Source organism: Mytilus edulis, chromosome 6 (genome assembly GCF_963676685.1).
Source record: "Mytilus edulis chromosome 6, xbMytEdul2.2, whole genome shotgun sequence".
Lineage (NCBI taxonomy): Eukaryota > Metazoa > Mollusca > Bivalvia > Mytilida > Mytilidae > Mytilus > Mytilus edulis.
Window position 1 is genome coordinate 77,516,898 of NC_092349.1, and position 17,571 is coordinate 77,534,468.

The following is a 17,571-nucleotide window of genomic DNA, read 5'->3' on the forward strand; positions in this document are numbered from 1 at the left end:
GTTGATTCAACAGATGGGTATGTTTATCAGGAATTATAAAATTTGAGTGTATTAGGAACGGTTAGGATAATAAAACCGGAGTATATATGGTTCAAAGAATGAAAGGGAAGGTCCCATTTATAATGAAATAGTCATATCTTTCACTATTTCCTGCAACGATAACGGAATAGGATATTGGTAATCGTATCCTTTTCATTTCAGGAAACCATGTTGAGATCGTCGTTATTGTTAAAAACAATACAACTATAGAGCCAATTAGAATTAGTTTTGATTGTGATAATCTAACATTTTCACTACATTAATCTAAACATATTCAATTAGCGAGTACCATCAGCGAAGAAGTTATCATTTTCAATAATTATCGCCTTATTATTTGATGTATTTGTATATTATGAGATATTACGTTACAACAGGTGGCAGCAACACAATAACAAAGGAATCAGCAAAGCAAATATCATTATATGTCAAATAACAAAATAAGGGGAAACAAAACATAATCATCGAACACGCAAAAAATGGTTAAACAACACCAGGATATAAAGACAAACAACCGTCCCCATAACAAATATATAGAAAAATAAAGATTGAGCTACATAAACATAAAACAATCCTTCCTTGTCAAATTGTGACCCCATCGGGTCATAAACATATGGTCATTATCTGCAAAAAGTAAAAATAAAAAATAATACCGAACTACGGGGAAATTCTAAACCGAAAGTCCTTAAGCAAATGACAAAATCAAAAGCTCAAACACATCAAAAGATTGGATAACAACTGTCATATACCTGACTCAAGTACAAAAGAAGAACAGGAACACGGCTAATAGTAGTGTAACATATTCGTTGTCGTCTGATCTAGAGTTTTCCGCTTCAGTCAACCAAGTCATGATGGTATCTATCAATTAAGACACCTTGTCTAATAGACAAGTAACATGAAAAAAAACTAGATGTGTCGAAAAGACACGAATGGCCCCGTCTCAAATTTTTTTTTTAAATCTGCAATTTCAAGAACACATGTGGACACAAACATGATGGTAGTCTCATATATAAAAAAAATCAGCTTAAAATCTGAAGGCGTATAGAAAAAAAGTCCGTATAACTGTGATTTTCAACAATTTTCAAAGTCGTAAACCCTTAATTTTGGCAAAAATCAGCGGAGCGAAACTTAACTTAAACTTGATCTGTAACTCATCGTGGTTAACTCACATATCAAATATCAGCCCAGTATCTGAAAGCGATTAGAAAAAAAGTCCGTATAATGGTTTGTTGCGGAATCACGGAATGACGGACAAGGGTAAAATTATATGGCACCGACTTCGTTACGGGGCCATCAAAATCATTGTCAAAATTGTGTCAGTCATAAGAGGTTAACATCCGTTCATAATTTGCAAAAGTGTGGATGGAGAACAAAAACGAGGCTCATAGAAATGGAACATATCCATTGTCATCTGACGCAGATTGTCCGTTTCAGTCAACCAAATCATGATGATATCCGAAAACTTCGGCAACAGAATTTCATCGATTTTCAAATCTTTTCAATCGAAAAGAAGATACAAATTAAGGAGGCAAATAAAAACTAAGGAAATCGAATAAATTCCAAAAGAAGCGAGACCGGTTGCAATGACAAGAACAATTCAGAGAGGTTAATTCACTTTTAACCACTCGCGTTTAGATCGTTTAAAAAGTAAAATAACAAAAATACCGAACTTCAAAGTTCTCTAATAATTTCATGAGGACTACATTTATTTTCCTTATTCATTATTTAAGGGGCTTGCTTGATTTGTAACACTCAACTTACTGACTTGATACTCCAATCACTATTGAAATTTGCATTCATCTTAATTCAAAAGAGAGTTTTTGACATCCAGTTAGAGAGAACAGAAACGAGAACAAAGGTTCTCCCATGTCAGATCATAACTACTAGTAAAAAAGAACAATTAAATATATCAAACAGTATTGTTTCAGTTTTGTTGACTCTCTAAAGAAACCCAAAGGTTGACTTTGGATATAGAGGTATCATCATCAGTATAGCTGCCAACCGGAATTTAAACCCATTCTGAAGAGGGACGTTTGTGTAGGATACCATTCATCTCGTTTAACCAGCTTTAACGAACCGTGTTGTGGGCACTCAAACTATTATTAATTACCTTACTGTTACAGCTTTAACAGCAATGTACCTGACAATGTGAGAGCTTCACATATATAAGTATTCTGTTTCTTAATTTATATAATACAGCTAAATACCAAACTATACCATGAAATTATTGACTAATACGGAAACAGTTCTTTACTTTACTTGTTTTTCATTTACACAAGTGAGAGATTTACCTAGCTATAAAACCAGGATTAATCCACCATTTTCTACAATAAGAAAATGCGTGTACCAAATCAGACATTTGACAGTTGTTATCCATTCGTTTTTGTTGTGTTTGAACTTACTTTAGGTTTTTGTTACTTTAGTTTTTTTACATCTTAACCTTAATGATTTGCAAAATTTGTTTCTTCAACATTAAGAAATACACCAGAATGAAATGCATTTTCAGTTTCTTCCACCAAAGCTCTATTCCTTCCTTAGACAAGGTTACAATATTGGTGTTAAAACGATTAATGTTCTTTGATGTTCACTCCCTTATATAACTCGTTCAATTACTTTATTCGGCCATTCCACATCAAACGTAATTGTCTATATTGTAATATAACAAGTTATTCTTATCATCATGAGCGTTATAAATGGCTGGACTATAGACCTAGGTGTCGTCCAATAATAAAATTGTAACCATCTCTCATCCTCTTGTCATTTATATAAAATATATTGACAAGCGACAATTACCATTGTCTTAGAAAAACCAAAATTGAGCCCAATATTGCGAACAAATAGATTTCAGTGTAATAAACGACACCTCAAACACGGCGATGTCAGTTATAATCAATGTATTCGACAGATAGACAGTATGAATATAACGACACTAACACATCAATTATGTCTCCGTCAACTGATAGCGGATTTCTGTTGACTTTCTTACAAAGATATGTATTTCATAGGACTGAGTTGAGACGCGCCTTAGTGTGAGTGTTTTATAAAATGTCTAGAAATGAACCGAAACAAAATTAAAATTTTAATGGTTATTACTGTCCTAAAATCTAGTAAGCTTTTTTTCTAAACTTAAACATTCACGCGTCAAATAGTAAGATTAATTGAAATAAACGCAGACATGGGTTTTCATCCATGATACATACACTCGCCACTTTCAAATACACAGCAAAAGATTATCTAAACATCAACGTACGGTTTTGATTTGTCAAAGTTTGGTTCGTCTTCATTTAGATCAGCCTTCTCAAATATTGCGTATTATGCGTATCAATAAAATGTTTCTATTAATACACACGATATATATATATTGAAACCAAAAACAGCAGCATTTTCGTGCTGCCAGGAAATATCATTGATCTATCAATATTTCCGTAAATTACCTCTATAGAATATTAATTACTCGAAACACGAAGGTTGTTGTACCCCCGTTTTAGTTTGCCTTCGCTATGTTTGGCACAACCTGTTTTAGTTTTTTGTTGTTAATGCTTTTTGTTTTGGAATTGGGATTTCAACTGTCTTTACTATTGCTATTACTATTACACAATTATAAACCTGGTAACTTTTATCATTTTTAATTGTTTTGTTTATCTTTATCTGTTTCTTTATGCTAGAATTATGAATAAGTGAACCAACTAATTTGAACATCGGTAACTTGTGTTGCCCTTAAAAAATAACCGAACATAATTTTCTAGTATTGTTTTCCTTTTGTCTTTTTGCATTTAAGGTGGTACCCAACACTTTCACTAAAATTAATTTGGTTCGTTTAATTTTCATAAAACTTTGAAAAAGTATTTACTTTGACCCTATAACAAAAATATAAAAAATTCAAAAATGTTGAACCAACCATTTTATCAGAAAAATTACACTGGTTATATAGCAGTTTGACAAACACCAATTTTGATCATTGAGAAGCTTAATATTCCCTTTACAACACAATGTATTTAAAACGTTTAACTCACACTACAGAGTTATCTCCCTGTAGTGTAAGGTACCACCTTAAGAAGTTGTCTTTTTGCATTTAAGAAGGGGTAGAAGTAAACTTTATTTTGTTCTGCGATTTAAAGTTTGTGATTGCTTCCTTGGTAAATATCTTCATTTTTCATAGACAAAAATGTTATACAAATCACATCGTTTAACACACTCATATTATATCTCATGATATGAAAAGAAAGAATATTACACAGAGTTAATCATAGAAACAATACTGATGTAGTTTAATCAATTTACAGAAGTTAATTGGTCTATTATAGATCAGTTCAGAAGTGCCAACTAGATGATTTCGAGAAATATCGACAGTTAACAGCGTTCGTTGAATTCCTTAATTGGCTATATACATACATCGACGTGAAACAGAGTAATTCGATAAATACATATAAACCCGAAATTCATTTAAGTGTATACTCTAATACTATAACCTCAAAAGCACACAGCCAACGAATAAAAACTACCAAATATTAAACATTTGTTTCCAATACTATGCTGCATAAAGGCAACTGTAGTACACCCCTGTTCAATAGTCATCAATCGACCTAACTGAAACGAATACGGGTCACAAACCAAAACCATGGGAAACACATCAACTACCAGAGGAACCATTTTCAATATATGATACCCCGTAGGAACGTCTAAAAAATCAGTTTGTTATAAGACACAACTGATTCCATAGAATTCTGTTACAATTTATAAAAGTAAACTACTGAAATTATAAATATTAATAAAACTACATAGACTAGACAAGTTTAAATTGCTGTCTTTGTAGTTCATAATTATTGGAGGTTATATTAGAAAGACATATGAGTATATGTACACGAGTTAGCAACACTAAATGAAAAGGATTTAAAACGAAATCAACAGGACAACAAATCGGCTTCAACAAGCGACAAATATATGAACAAAATACTTCAAGCTCAAAAATTGTGTTCAAACTATTCAACTTGTTTTTAAACAATTCAAGAATGCTATATCAACAAACATCTGACGTGAGCATATAACCCTTAAAAGGACAAAACCAGTGATAAACTTTATATTTTTTTAGCATTTGGTCTTACCATGTTCCTATGTAAAAAAAAACGACCTGATTTGGCTAGCCTGGTATGTTTGATGAATAAAACAACTTGGTTGATTCCACTTCTGTTTCGCAGTGCATCACAAGGACAACACATGATAGTTGTTATACTTCAATGTTGATACGGTCATTTTCGATAAACCTACTTTAAATACATCTCAAAAAATGTTTCAACACTAAGGATTTTCTACCTACAGGGCATATATTTCTTTAGCATAATTAGACCCAACCTTTTGACATTTTTTTATATTCTAAATCTTAAGTTTTTCAGCTTTGTAATTGGTTTGGCCCTCTAAATATGTTCATTTGAGGATCACTGTTGAGACGAAAAGAGCGTTTATATACGTAATCATAAATCTGGTTTGGTCCAGGTTAGCGGAAAATTAAGTGTCCATGAACTTGTGTATGTGATTATTGCAAGTCGGGATATTCTAATTCAGTGGTATTGTTGGATGTGTGTCTGTACTGTACATACAAAAAACTCTTTCGAAATAAATCTATTCTATATTCCACGATATGTAAAAAACATTAATAGATATACATTTGTTTTAAATACGGAAATTAGTTCTTTTTTTTATCTTTTGGAATATTTGACAAATTACAGCAATTCCTTCTTGACATTTGAACGGAAATTTATTATTATTTACTTTGATGTTGAGAAAAATAATCATGTGAAATAAAATTAACTATGATCGATTAATTGATTCTTGTTTAAATAACGTCAAAAGTTTAAACGTTTGAACAATACTCTCTCTGTTTTATAAACCAAGTAATGAATGGACAATTTATTTCTACCTTATTAGTGTTATAGACTCTTCATATTGCCAATAAAATCAATTTTAAATTAATTTATTTTTCTTGATTTTTCAGGTCAGTTTCCGGTTGCATCCCACTAATATAAATATGTACGTGTATAAAATACATTTAGAAGTTTATGAACGTGTCAGTAATGGTATCTGACCCTATTTCAATCAATAGAAAAAATATTTCAGCTAATTAAAGATTCTTAAATTACGCTCATGCTGTTTTTCAAGTGTATTTGAACGTTGTACATTTAATTCTGGAGAATATTGAAAAATACAATGTTCCTTTCGGATCTATTAAATAAATAACAAATACGTGTTTAATATGCATTAATAGTCATGTATCATACCATTGACAATTAAAACAAAGCGATTGGTTACTTCATAAACGGTTATCATAATTGCATACGGTTTATGTCTTAAACTTCGGATAATGCTGAACATGCAAATCTAAGTTAATTTTAAAATCTGATTCCGTCAAAGAGTAGTACTTTCCGGATACATGCTTGTCTCACTAAGATAATTGTTGTTTTTAAACATTTCCATTGCATAAGAACTCTATGATCGTATAGGAAAGAAAAGTAAAGCAAGAAGTTCCCATTAAGGGAATTCATATACCGAATAACAGATAGTAGACTGGACAAAAGGCACATCACCAATAAGATAACACCATAGCACGGTCAAATGATAGAAGAAAACAACTTACTAAATATAACATAGACAACTCAACATTGAGCAAAACAGACCCAAAAATACAACCTGGTTGAGGTCAGGGTACGTAAAGAAAATGCAGAAGATAGAAACTAATGTAGACCAAAACAATAACACCCAAATAGCCAGTTCTGGTCGTGTGTAGGTATTATTCGAGTAAATATAACTTGAAATCAAAATTAAAACCTTCTTATAAACACACAGAAAGTCTCTATGTGTAAACATATGAACTTGGTAAAATGGATGAATTTTATGACAAGAATATAGTTTACGACAAAAATGCTGATCTGAATGTTGGTGGTCGTGCTGATTAGGGCGCTGAATTCCGAATGCCCATTTTATATTCATAAAACCCACCAGTACCGCTCAAATCAGAATAATTAAAAAAAATATTTTTTTTTACTTGAATAGCTTTAAAACCGAAAATTCAAATTCATCAAAGTTTTATAGAAGCAAGAACATACCAAACATTGAGAAAATAGTGTACGAGCAGACCAATATATTTTGGTACTTCACCTTGCACATGTAATTCATGCTAATTGGATTCTTTAAATGATTTTGTGTAAAAACATTTCAAATCAATCATAATATAGTGTAATGAACTAAAGTTAAAAACCAATAAAAATGACAACTTAATTACAGTAAATTATTTCCTTTCAACATGCAACGGTAGAAAATAAGGCATAGAAACTTTTACAAATGAATTGACACTTTTTTACAAAAATGTTAGACATATCTCTTAAACAGTCAGTTTTATTATTTGCAGAATCTGGGGAAATGGTTAATCGTAAGATTAACATGCAACAAATTATATAGATGAAAATTAATATTTAATTATGACTTTAAAATCAAATAAATACATTATATAAAAATGTAAAACTCTATTAATGTGGAGGGTTAATGGATATACTATTGCGTTCATTTCAGAAAGTATTGTTACACAATTAAAAGATTTAAAGCCAACACAAATAGCAACAGAAACAAAATGAGACAACATGAGGACCTGTGTGATCATCCTCCACCCTCTACCCACTTGGTTTTTGGTGGGGTTTGTTTGCCTAGTATCAAGTTTTCTATGTAGTCTTTTGTAGATTTGTCTTTTCGTCGTGTCTGTCATGTATTTATAATACCGTTTTCATTTTTTTTTTATCTACATTGCACATGTACCTTTTTATTATTTTTTTTTTTGGTATATCATACTTCTTCTTACTAAATATCATCAAGTAATATCTATTAGAAATGAAATCAAAATCATGAAAATTATTATGTTTGACAAACACTGATTCTGCGCTGTTTAAATTCAGTTAAAGTCGAACTGATTCCTCTGATCAGTCATTCATTTTCTTGGATGTACAACGTCAGAATAAAAATGACGTAACGATAGAAGTGAGGTGGTTCTTTTTAAGGTGAATCACGGGTTTACAGACATCTCTTATTTCGATTTTAATAGGATAAAACGATGAAAATGATATCGGTTTTCGAGAACAACTTGGGATAAACATACTTCTTTAAAGATCTTTTCTCTGAATATATACCTTTAAAATATCGCATCTCTATATAATTTGATCGATAAATAGATACATGTCAAAAAGTAAAATCACAAAAATACTGAACTCTTAGGAAATAGAAAACGGAAAGTCCCTAATCAAATGGCAACATTTAAAGCTATAACACACCAAACGAATGGGGAACAACTGTCATATTCCTGATTTGTTTTTTTTTTGCAGTTCAGTGTTTCTGTTATTCCGGTTTTTTTTTCTTTCGGTTGATGTGTTTTCTTCGATTTTAGTTTGTAACCAGTATGTGTTTTCGTTTTATCGATTTATGACTATTGAACATAGGTAAACTACAATTTACAAGATTTTTTTTGGTGCAAATGGAAATATTAATTTTCAAAATGAAACATCTTGGAAAAATATGAGTGGCACATAAAAGTGGTTTAAATTGAGATAAGAAGATACACCATGACCTCATACAGCTTCCAAAAAGTGTTCCGGTTGTCATAACTGCAATCGCGTCATTCTTTTTATACATTTTGAGTCCTATATATATAACAATTCATATTCCCATTTATGTAACAGAAGTTTTATCAAATGAAATCAATTATAATAGTTTGAAATGATTAAATGCTAAACAGCAAATTTCAAAAGATTTGATATGCTTTAATCACATACAAGCAAAAACTAAAACTGTATTTCAATATGGATCTAAATCATTAATTTTTCTTTGTACATGTAGTGATTTGTCGGTTGTTGTTAATTTCTTTTGTCGTTTTACCAATAGTTTTGATACTTCTGTCTAATTGAGATTAAAAATTTCTTTCTTTTCAAGTTAGTGAAATAAATACACCTCGTTCATATAGTGCTTTGAATTTTAAAAATAGTATGAGACGATCGAAAAAATCAATACCAAATGAATTCGTGTTTATTAACGGGCATACTTTCAAAGCACAAAAAAGAATTTCAATAGAATAGGCCTCCTAGCTCTTTTGGTATATACGTTGTTTTATTTAAAAACATATATTTAAGTAGAAGTTTGCCCTTGAATTTGTTCCTTAACTCTCATTTGTACCATTATATGTTTGTTAAAAAATGTATCGACTCAACTAGTATCAAATCCAAATTAAGACACTCAGCTTTGTCATTCTATATTTGTAACTGAAGAAAAATAGAAACTGATTTCATTTGTGAAAGGTTAAGGTTTCGACCTTACTATACGGATATTCCATTTTCCTTTATGTTAGCAAGCAATCAATTGTTCAGTCAGTGTATCAACACATCCAGTATACAATTGTCTGAATTTTCTATTGCTCTGTTTTATATAGATGTAAAACCAAAGCACCGACGAAGAAATGTGTAAAACTCCAAAACATAATAACGATGGTCGTTTTTTTGTCTTATACTAACACGAATAATATCATTGCAACGAAGTAGAAATGTAACCAGTCATATACTAAGCAGTGACGTTTTATCATTTGAACTTAAAAGTTTACACTTTGAAAGACGTTTGCTATAATTTTATTTAACATTTCTGCTTTTTCTAGGCAGATTATGATACATAATTATTTTATGTATAATGAAACATCTTTTTTACCAAATAACAATTGAAAAAAAAATACGTTTTCGAAGCAACAGTATTCTTTATATTTTTCTGTGCGAATTAAGCAATGTTTACTTTTTATGTATAAAGAAATATGTGGTGCTCTGATAGATAATGATATATAAGGTTTTATCGGCTTGACAAATCAATTGATATCTTCTTCTTTTTTTGACCACCATTTAAACAATTTACAGCAAAATGCTAGAATAAACTAACAAAGTAATAAAACTAATTTATATATCGACTTGATGAAAACATATTTAATTCAATTAAAGTGCAATTTAACACAATTATCAATTCCTTCCCTCAATTTTTACGAAATGTAAATTTACTTGGAATAGTTTATAAGAAGAATTTGCAAAAAATTAAAATAAATCTTGTTTGTTGAAGAAAATCACATACCTGTACACTTATCATGCGGACATCCTCTCAATATTTAGTAATTAAAACTCAGATCATGAATGGTCATAAATCCAGTACGTTTATTTCTCATAATAATCGTCTTACTTGACGTGTACGGTCCATTTTTCGCTAATTAAAATATTTCTATCAACTATTTAACCATCACATCAATATTTTGTTTGTAGAATTGATCTATTGTTTTTCCGTCATCTTGAAGATTGTTTCATTTCTGTCTACCGTTACAGGAACTTCATAATCACAGCCTAATACATAACGATCAAATATTGAAATTTTCTTCCCAAACTTACTCAATACTCTTTTTACAGATTTCAGGCACCGTTATTTGCATGCCAGTCAACTTTCCTTACAATGATTATAGTGTTTATTAATAATCACATCGTACGTCAAATTGATGCACAGTATATGAAATTTGTATCGGAAGTAGTTCCATAAATAAATCTGCTCCATTATTTCTTTTTTAATTTATTCACAAACGAACTTTCTATTTTTTTATTTCATGTTTATGGTTAATTCAAAAGAAATTATAAATACTCAAATCCATATATCAACAAATATTTATCTTTTTTCTTTAATTCTAAACTTTGATTTTATACTAATATGCCATTTCTCGTTTATAAACCGCCAGTGGCAAAACATATCGCTGAAAGGCATAATTTAAATAGAATAGAGATCTTATTTCAAATATTCAAAATGTAGATGCACAGGAAACACAGAAAAATATAACAACATATCATATTTGAATGAAAGTTTTCCAAAGGCTATACAACAAATTTATCTTTTATGGTATATGCATCTTATCTTAATCTTGACTTTTAACAGTTGCATTCGGTATTGCCATAGGATCATTTACTTAAGTAATCCGATCTATTTAAGGACTATTGCATGTCATTTATTTTTATTTTCTACTATCAAATGTTATTCATTCTTAAGATAGAAAGGAAATGTTTGCACATTTTTAAGTAAATATGTAAATGAGTTTATCGTTTATTCTCTCTTGAATGGAGAATTGTCTCGTTGACACTCATGCCACAGCTTCTTATATCTATTGAAAAAACTGTTATCAGGAAAATTTGATGCAGTTTGAGGTTGCTACTGATATTCATTCCTTATTAGAGAAACGAACAAAGCAATAAAACAAATACAAAAAACAACAATGAACATGCTGGTTCAGCAGAACGCTGTAAAGTTTTAAACGTCATTAGCAATATATTCCATCTGCAACATAAGGAGAACTAACAAAGCAACGTCAGGTAAAAACGAGTTGACATGTAAACTTATTTAAATTTTTTAAAAGTCATACAAAATCGAAATAAATAAATAGAAATTATTATGAATTTAAAAATGTAATGATTCAAAAGTTCATTTTCTATTTAAGATATACATGAAATAAATGAACAAATGATCTGAAAACGTGTTGTACCAACTTAAAGATTAGCACCAAATATCGAGAATGATACATAATTTGCATGTATGTAAAATCCAAATAATAATAAAACGGATAACAGGAAACCACAATAATACGAGAAATCACAACCTCCAACACTCGCCTCATCCCCCCAAAAAAGTCAGACGTGCAAACAAAAACAAAAAACAAATAACAACGTCACAACATGTTTTTGAACTAAAAATAGACATGCACGATCTAAAACAGCGTCATAAGATGGTAATACATATATGTTGGCCTTTTCCGTTTTTCTAACAATATAATGTGCAACACAATAGATTTGACGGTCTGCATCGTAAGTTTAAAATATCATTGGTTCTTACTGACGTCATATCAACCATAGACAATAAAGCAACACGAACAGTGTAAATTTTAATTCTCAGTCTAGTCATATTTCACGTTGGGCTTATACTAAACTTGAAAACTCATTATTTAGCATTCACACAAATAGCTCTGAATTATTCATTCAAATATCGTGTACGAAATTAACCACGTGACCTTGTGATAAGCTTCTGTATTGAGAAAACAATTAGGAATCGGATAATAAATAACAAATAGCACTGTGAGATATTGAAAGCTATTAACAGTAACAGAAAGTACTATGAACTATATAGTAAGGATGTTTTTATATTGATGGGATTTCAGGAAACCACGTAAAATCATGTTAATTTGCTATACTTTCTCTGAATGGAAACAGTATCTTTGATATTGTTATAATAATGATAAGAATGTAAATATCAAAAGTAGGGACAAAGTATTTTAAAACTAATCAAGTTTTTTTTCTTCGAATACAATTTAGAAAAATGTAAGAAAATACAGAGTGAAAAATAAAAGAATCGAACGTTTCCGAGAAAGAAAGAATACCAATTCCAAAGGAATAGAAAAAACAAACAAAGTTTTACACCAATCCATCGGTAGCTATTTAGAAGAATATTTCTGTGACTCTGTTATCAGTCAGAGATTCTCTCTTACAACAATAAACATTTTATTCTGGTTTTTTTTATTTTCTTTCAAAAGAGGGACGAAAGATACCAAAGGGACAGTCAAACTCATAAATCCAAAACAAACTGACAACGCCATGGCTAAAAATGAAAAAGACAAACAGAAAAACAATAGTACACACGACACAACATAGAAAACTAAAGAATAAACAACACGAACCCCACCAAAAACTAGGGGTGATCTCAGGTGCTCCGGAAGGGTAAGCAGATCCTGCTCCACATGTGGCACCCGTCGTGTTGCTTATGTGATTACAAATCCGGTAAATAGTCTAATTCGGTAGGTCATATTCATGAAAGGGAAGGGGATTGTAGTTACGACGTAAGGAACATATCCGATATCATTTGTGAAACGGTTATTCCATAACGGTCAACCAACTCGTGATGGCGTCCGTAAAATTTACGAAGGGATGATTTCAACTTCACCATTTGGAACTCTTGGTTTAATAGCTTCCTTGTGAGCAGCAAACCTCTATCAAGAAAATCATGATAGGAAATGCAAGCACGGGAATATCGTATCAATTGGGAGATATATAGTTTCAACAGTTGAAAAGTTGCGGCATCATCTTGAAAACTTAAAATATTCGATGGAAGGTCGTTATAAATAACCTGGATATTGATCCAATGTCCTTAATTACAAAAAAAATAAAGCTAGCAAAATACACAAGGATTGAAAATTAAAAATATTCATCTTCCAAGTTGGCCGAGACATTTTTTGTTTTGAACAGGATTAAGAATATATTGTGTATGCGTTCAGTTTTTTACTTGCTTGTTACTTGGAGAAAAAGAACGAATTCCTGTTTAAGGATCATGAATGAAGCCTCGGTTGTCCCATCGTGTTCGTGTTATTGATCCTTTGTTAGTTCAAATTTCTGCTTTGTGTTTGTTATCAATAGGCTTTTCTGTCCTTGTTTAATATATATGGTTTCTGATTGACCCTTATATATTCAAACTTTCCTAATGATTAATGTGCTTTATCAAACATTAATGGTATGTTTCATTAATTGTTTAGCTTAACTTACTTTCACGTTTAAAACTAGAACACATGAAGAATTCCTCTACAACTTCTATGATGCGTTTCTCTTTATAGCGCAATGTTGCATATGTAGAATAAATTCAAAACTTCACAGTAATAAAATTCAATTAAGCTAATAACCTGCATTTTCTTCTTCATTTCTTTTTCGTAATCATGTCATTGATTTAAAAACTTTCATTGAATCATTTCTTCACTGATAGTGTTATAAGAATTGATTGTTTTTATATCACTAATTGATTGTCAATTGTTTCAGCTTCAGTGTTTAAGAGTAAGGAATTAATTTGTATTGAGACAATAAATTGTAGTATCAATATCCACAGATATGAAGTATCATCTGTGAGTAATTCAATTATCAAATTAGATTTATTCAGGAAGGAAATCTTGTGTTAAACGATAGCGGATATGAGTACATGAACATTTTGAGTAAACGAGTCGCAATAAAGGGCTAACAAACAGAATACTCTTGATGTTCAAAAGGCTTAATACCAGAAATAAATTGATTACAATACATTTGCTGTATACCCGTTAAAGATATTTAAAAATGAACAACTGAGTAGACGAACGAAGACCATAATTCAGTCGTGAAGATTAGAGTTGCTGTGTTGCACAAATTAAACATTTATTGCGTTTTTATAGCTGTTTTTCACTGACTATGCCATTCTTGTTTATTAAACTAAGTAAACTATATTCAAATAAAGGCAACAGTAGTATACCGCTGTTCGAAATTCATAAATCGATAGAGAAAAAAACAGTTTGATGATTTACGAAATTGTATGTAATAATATATCCATTTGGACAAACGTGGCGTTCTTTCCTACAAGAATTAAATTGCTGGAAGATCTAAGTTCTGAAAAGTTGGTAAGTATTTAAGGACAGGACATTTCGACAATTAATGAAAATAATGCCATATTTGATTGGGATAAAAAAAAGTTGCAACAAGCCATTTTGTGTTACTTCTCTCTGTTTATGCGTAAAAAAAACAAGCTCAACAAACAAGTAAAAAAAACGATACATTTTGATATATACTTTATATAAAAAGAAGATGTGATATGATTGTCAATGAGACAACTATCCACCGGATGCCAGGATACACAATAATTATCAACCACGGGTCCCCGTACGGCCTTCAATCTTTTGCCATTTTGATTTCATACTCTATATATTTTTTTTTATATCAAACAATCTCAACAAACAAGTAAACTAATGGAACATTTTCAAAGATTCTTTATATAAAAGTAGATGTTGTATGATTGTCAATGAGACAACTATCCAACAGACACAAAGTGACGCAGAATTTATCAATCATGGGTCATTGTACGGCCTTCATAGTTCAATTTTGTATTTTGGTTCCATAGCAGAACATAAGAAGGTTTTATGACTCTTTAAAGTAAGGTTGTACATTTGTTCTTAAACAAAATACTAGTTATACTTAATGAAACTGTCATCACTTTTCTTTAATCTAAAATGATGAGAACAATGTCAGTTCTCCGGTCATATTGCTTGCTTATAATCACTGATTGCTTTGGTCTCTCAAGATTTTAACGAATTTAATCAAGAAAGTGTTTTCTTGCAATTGTATGAAACAATAAAATCTGCAAAATAATCGAATTTAGAACATCAGTAGTGATAAACCCTAATAATACTGGCATGAAAACGTCAGACGTCCTCAAGTACCGATTTAATTGGTTGTTTAGTACAGATTTTAACACTGGTTGTATGGTATAATCACTGTACTACTATATTTATTAAGCTATCGGATTTAGCTATGTAGACTTCTTTTGATATCTGCAACGAATGGAATTTTTGGTTTGTCTTGTGGTAAATAAATGCAACAGTAGTGTACTGGTGTTTAAAAGTCATAAAAAGTCATGGTAAAAAAGGAAAAACAACAAATGCCCTCAACTTCAATTCCAACAAATAAGTGCATATATGATATATACACCGTTTGACGATTTAAGCCACAATATCCAAGAAATGTTCTCCTTATTTATCAAAAAGCATCCCAACCTTATTCAGAAACAATAACTGTTACATGTGTAACCGGATTAGTTATTTCTTTACGATAAAACAGATGATTTGATATTTGTTTAATCAACGTTTGTGAAAAAAGTTGCAATATTTAGAAGAAATAGTATTTAGATAAAATCGTACTAGTATGTCAGTATAATCTCGTGTACATTTTTTAAATGATCGAAATGCGTACTCTTTATTGCAGCATAAACAATATAACTCATTATAGAAAAGATTCTAATTATATTGGAAAGGTATGCCTTCGTCGCAAGGGGTGTCAACTTGTCTTTCGGAAATGAATAAATTCAAACCACTTCAGACTATGGCCGTATAAAATAGTTCTCTGTAAAGCAAAAATGCCATCGTTCTCTGAACAATGACAAAAGTTGCAATGACTGATTGTATTTGTTACAGTAGATGGTATGATGCAAACTAAATTCTATCCCAATCAAACATGTCATCCTTTTCATTGGCTGACGAAACTTTTTGTCCTTCAATATTTACCAACTTTCCAGAACTTTGATCTTATATATTTGTTATTACTTAATATATATGAAATATTTGTCAAAGAACGTTTACAAATAACCATAATCGATCAAATATTTTTTGTAAAGTTGCGCTCCTTACGAAATCAAAGATCTTAGAGGTCGACACTGTTAAGATTAAAAAGCAAACAGTAATAAATTTTCTTATATCCTATAAAAAGCTACCCACTTCTTTGTCAAATAAAACCTACAAAACAAAATAAAGGATTATAGGTAAAAAGAATTAGTAATCTAAATGGGTGTATCAAAGATACATTCTACCTTTGAATAATTTGTCAACAAGTAAAACAATTTATAAAGATTTATTGGAGTAAATCTGTCGATAGTTTAACATTGGGTTATCTATCATATGTAATTTAAAATTACGTACGCATATAAGTATATATTTTATCAGCTTTATTGGGGAAATTACAAATTGTGAAGCACTTATAGTGGGTGCCAATAAAAAAGAACTCTTCAACTGCTGAATTTTATTTAATTCTAATGACATTATTACATCAACTGCATCATAAACACGTCAACACATGCACTTGACGTTCCAGTACATGACATGATCTTGCTCGCTTAGATTTTTTCTGAACACTGCATAAAATTAAAATGAAATACAATAGAACTTGAGTCATATAATTATAGACATATCCAATAAATATATTCCCAAACCCCTTTGACTCAAGAATTATGATATCAGCATTCATTGATTTTCAGTTGCAAAGAAGGCCAATATAATGAGTATTTTGATTTTTTAACCTCCAGCGTAAATTTTTCTCGACTCAGATCAAGTTATTAGGATAAAAACTCGTAAAAAGCTTTGTACTATACCATATGCTGAGTTGGAATTAATAGTAAAATTCAGGAATGCAAAATTTTCTTTATGAAAACTACTTTTGACTGAAAATTAAGATATTGCATTAGAACGTTATATTTGTGTACAAAAATAAAAGGAAAACAAAACAGCGTCCTTGAATGAGGTATCAACCTAGCGTTTCAACAAAACATGTAACACAATGCATCAAATATTACTTATAAACTTACACGATGATTGACACGTCTAATGTCCAAAAACAATTCATCAAAAATAAGATACAATAACACTTTTTAGAAGATATATAGTCATAAATTTACCGAATTGATTTTTTTTTTAATTAAATGAACTCAGATATCATGAAGTCTAACATTTTAAATTTATAGATATATAGATACGATGATAAAATATGATATGATATACCATATCAAATATGCAATTTATGAAAACAATTCTATAGACATTTAAAAAAACGTGTTAAAAAGTTCAAGAACATCTAATTGATAAGGTATTAAGTTTAAGAACCATCTGCTTATCACTTTGGT

At 30.4% G+C, this 17,571-nt stretch overlaps 1 protein-coding gene across 13 annotated transcripts in view; it reads right to left on the bottom strand.

Moving 5' to 3' along the window:
* Window positions 1-17,571, bottom strand: part of LOC139528479 (nitric oxide synthase, salivary gland-like) — a 123,963-nt gene that overhangs the window by 51,926 nt on the left and 54,466 nt on the right. The window contains exon 1 of one of the 13 annotated variants that reach the window (XM_071324483.1): window positions 17,257-17,301. The exons of 11 other annotated variants lie outside the window; for them this stretch is intronic. The gene's annotated coding sequence lies outside the window, so the exon portion shown is untranslated. Of the gene's footprint in view, window positions 1-17,256; window positions 17,302-17,571 lie in introns of those variants that run through there. One more of the 13 variants, XM_071324471.1, reaches the window with a different exon arrangement.